Here is a 4535-nt window from a genome sequence, read left to right on the forward strand (position 1 = left end):
CTCAGTTTATTTACATCACAGGTGTTGATATGAAGTCACATTACACTGAGAGATTAAAGAGATGTAGATAACTAGTGTAAATAAATGTAAGTTCCGTTTATGCTTATGTTTATGTATTGATGATGATATCCAAAACGTTTTAACGTAAATAAAATACGTTTCTTCGAAAATGTTTTGATAACATATTTATCGTATTTTTCTGGGAACAAATTCCGCAGCATTTTTGTGAAAAGAAGTACTCTGATTTTTATAAAGCATAAACAAAATCGATCTTTTTTGGCCGTGAAAATGGGGATGTCACAGTTGGTATCAGAGCATTAGTTTAAGCGAACTAGGAATATGGATTTATTTCTAGACTTAAACTTAGAATGCTAAGAAATGATTGTGAGGAGTGTGTCCAATAAAATTTAGGTAATACACCTGAATAGAAACAAGCACTAGCTTATTTAGGGAAAATTTCTAACATGCTTTTATGTGCTAAATGATTTATGATATGCATTATATGATCGAATCTATGGTCTGTTGCCGACCGGATCTGGAAATTTTATGTGCTCAGGTTTCTAAACGTTTAATTACGATATTAGAACTGGCATGTAACTTTTTGGAGTAATTAGGAGGAATACGCATCTAATTCTTCCTCTATGTGTATTCTCGTCTCGATACACCAAACGCATGCTTTGGAGAATAGAATGTCATGATAAGGACTCATAGAGCATTGAGTAAATAGAGGAAATGAAAAGGCTTATGATAGTGAATGACACCTATCGGAAGACATCATAAGAGTGGTATCTTGCCTTTAGAACATGTCATGCAGTACGTTTAGAGGAGTACAGTACGTCCGAAGTACACCTTCGATTGGCAGGATGATGGAATGATTGGCGTAACTCATGAATTTGACCCATCGTATGGCATTTCCACCGAGCTGAAGCAGAATTGATGATTGAAGATACGTATAGAAGAAGTACTAGTAGAGTCTAAGGAAAATTTTGTGATTGTTTGGACACATTTTTATATGTTAAAAATTGTTTTTGTGATAATAACTTGGAATACTGCGAGACAATACTTGGAACGAGTATGAGTAGGTGTGAAAGGTAGTAGAGGCCTATACTACCGGAAGCACAAGACTCACACTTGGATCAGGGAAAGTCACAAGGTTACCAAGAAGCTGGTAATTGATTTCGTATTATTCAAGTGTGTCGTTACCATTGTTTCGGTAAAGACTAAGAAGAATGTTGTTATCCTGACCCTAGTGGTCATATCACATTGAGTCCGACTACGATGAGTAGGTTACATAGTTCAGAGAACTAAGTTTGATGTAGCGTCCGACTTAAGCCAAACGATTGAAACCAAAACGATCAATAGAAGTATCGCGCTCGTTGTTAAATATGTTGGTAGCTAGAAATGCTACATATTAAAATGTGATTATATCACATTAGACCATAAAGAAAGGCATATTCCATTCCGGAATTTGACTCTAAGAGACCTGAGTCTAAGCGTTGTTACATACAATAATAGGTCATTAGAATATGACACATCGGTCAATTGTAGCAATCAAATTAAATTATCCTAAGAAGAAGAAGGTGTCTCCAATAAAAAATGCGGTTGTGACACGAAGGTCATGATTGAAAGTCTAACGAACAGGTGCAAGACCGAGCACCGCCTGCAGTCAAGGAGTCCAAGAGTTAGATACTTGTTCGAAGCAACATAAAACTTAAAGTTACTACCTAGGATGACTAGATAACATATGGAGTCATTATACTATTCTGTTTCGTTGATGATTCTGGGACGTAATCATCCTAAGGGGGAGATAATTGTAACGCCTGCAGATCCGGGCTAGTCAATTTTGAGGCAATAAGTGTAAAAAAAAATGAATTTTCGACAAAATATTATTTAAAATAAATAATCTTAATCAAGTTGTAGAATATGTCTCAAGGTTTCCGTACATATAAAGAACGCCGAAATCCGAGTTATAACGAATAAGTTATGACCCGTCGAAATTTTACGGCAAAACCGGCACGGCACCGGAAAGCGTAAATAGTGAATTTACGATAGAGCAAGATTTAGCCTTAGCAATCTAAAAGAAAGTCGTAGAATACATTAAACTAAGAGCGTCGATAAAAAGAATGCTCAAATCTGACTTCGTATGAGGAAGTTATGATTTTTCTAAGATTCAGCTTAGCAGTGCACGACCCAAAACTCGAATTTTAGTTTGAGCGGTTTTTGGCTTACACGACCTAAATGAGAGTTGAAGATCTCATTAATAGGAACTCAACGGTAAAAATATGGACGAAAACGGAGTCCGTATGAAGGAGTTACAAATTCTTCGCAATCATTTAACAATCTAAACGCCTCCTACTGTTAAATTTGAGATCGGTCGAGAATTAGCCGACGGAGACTAAACGAAAGTTGTAGATCTTCATTTTACCTACGCGTGGATTTAAATAACGTCGAAAACGGATCTTGTAAAAAAGATGGACGAAAACGGAGTCCGTATGAAGGAGTTACAAATTCTTCGCGGTCATTTAACAATCTAAACGCCTCCTACTGTTAAATTTGAGATCGGTCGAGAATTAGCCGACGGAGTCTAACCGAAAGTTGTAGATCTTGATTTTACCTACGCGTGGATTTAAATAACGTCGAAAACGGATCTTGTATGCGAGAGTTATGATTTTTCTAAGTTTGAAGGCTGATACGTGCTAGGGGGTGACGTGGCACCACCAGAATTGGACATGTGGCACCACCAGAAGGCCACCACATGCACCAACTCGGCGAGTAGGCCCCCATACTCGGTGTGTCCATCAGGAATTCAGCCTATAAATAGAGGTGTCGGGTTCCCTCATTTCCTCACCCCTCAACCCTTTTCTTTCTCTCTCTAAACTCTCTCTCTAAGCCTCACTCACCCCCCAAAGCCTAGGGTAACTCCCTAGCACAAGGCGGAAGCCTCGGAGCGCCCGAAGGCTCCAAGAAAAGAGCCTTTCGGCTCGGGGAACGCTGCTCCAGTGAAGCCCGGTTTTGCGAAAAACCCGCTGTAAGTGAGCTACGCCTACGCTAGTTTTAATATAGCTTCTAATTAGTTATGGTACCATTATTAGGACCTTAAAATAATTATTTGGGCTATTATTATGAGTTATATTGAGTGTTATTTAACACTTATATAATAATAATAATAGCTAGACTATAAATTAGTCATGGTTAACATCAGACTAAACCCTAGTCATATTGATACTAGGTTTTGTTAAGGAAATTGTTTTAAGAGCAACGAAGTGCTGTCCGAGTGCCGACTCACCACCTAATGAAGTGAGTGCATAGTTACTTTCATCTTACACATAGATATGAAGTATTTTACATAAATTACGTGCTATGTGTGCATATTATCTGAATACTTGTTGTCTATGCTGGATGAATGATTTATACATGTTTTAAATGATGTAAACTATATATTTATTTTATATCTACAAATATGTTGGGATAAAACATGGGTAGATGAAATAGTTGGTGAGTGATGAAATAAAATAATGAGAGATAGGTGATGATAATTAGGTGAGGATAGATAGGTAATTATGAATCGGTGATGTAGGATACTACAACCTTGTCTGACAATTTGGAGATGTAGTCATCTACCATAGTATAGATGGCGACCACGGACTATTATAGACAACCCCGTGGAAACATCAGTAGGCTCATAACCTGTAGGTGATGAATTATGAGTTCAGACGATGTTGTAACTACGTATTCATGCGATGATAGTCTAACCCTTATTATGAAGTACGAATCCAGGCGATGTTGTGGCTACGTATTCATGCGATGATAGTCTAACCCTTATTATGAATTACGAGTCCAGGCGATGTTGTGGCTACGTATTCATGTGATGATAGACTAACCCTTATCTTGATTTACAAGTCCAGGTGATGTTGTGGTTGCGTAATCATGCGATGATACCCTAACCCTTGCTAGACACATATTGAGGGAGTAATCCTCGAATTAGTATTGTCTATGCAATGTAGGTGATGACCCTTAGGTAAAGTTTGTAGGAACAATCATATAAGGAAATATGATGTAAGGACATGAGAAGTAAATATGATATAGGAGATGACCCTTGAGATAATGTCTTTAGGGAGGACTAAAAGAATATAATGGGGATGGGTAATTTGGTTGTTGGTTTGATTGTTTAAACATAATAATTATATTATTGTGGGTTGAAAACCCTATGTACTCACCAGGTTTCCCAAGCTTACCCACTCAGTTTATTTACATCACAAGTGTTGATATGAAGTCACATTACACTGAGAGATTAAAGAGATGTAGACAACTAGTGTAAATAAATGTAAGTTCCGTTTATGCTTATGTTTATGTATTGACGATGAAATCCCAAACGTTTTAACATAAATAAAATATGTTTCTTTGAAAATGTTTTGATAACGTATTTATCGTATTTTTCTGGGAACAAATTCCGCAGCATCTTTATGAAAAGAAGTACTCTGATTTTTATAAAGCATAAACAAAATCGGTCTTTTCTGGCCGTGAAAATGGGGATG

Source organism: Lactuca saligna, chromosome 3 (genome assembly GCF_052625555.1).
Source record: "Lactuca saligna cultivar CGN05327 chromosome 3, ASM5262555v1, whole genome shotgun sequence".
NCBI lineage: Eukaryota > Viridiplantae > Streptophyta > Magnoliopsida > Asterales > Asteraceae > Lactuca > Lactuca saligna.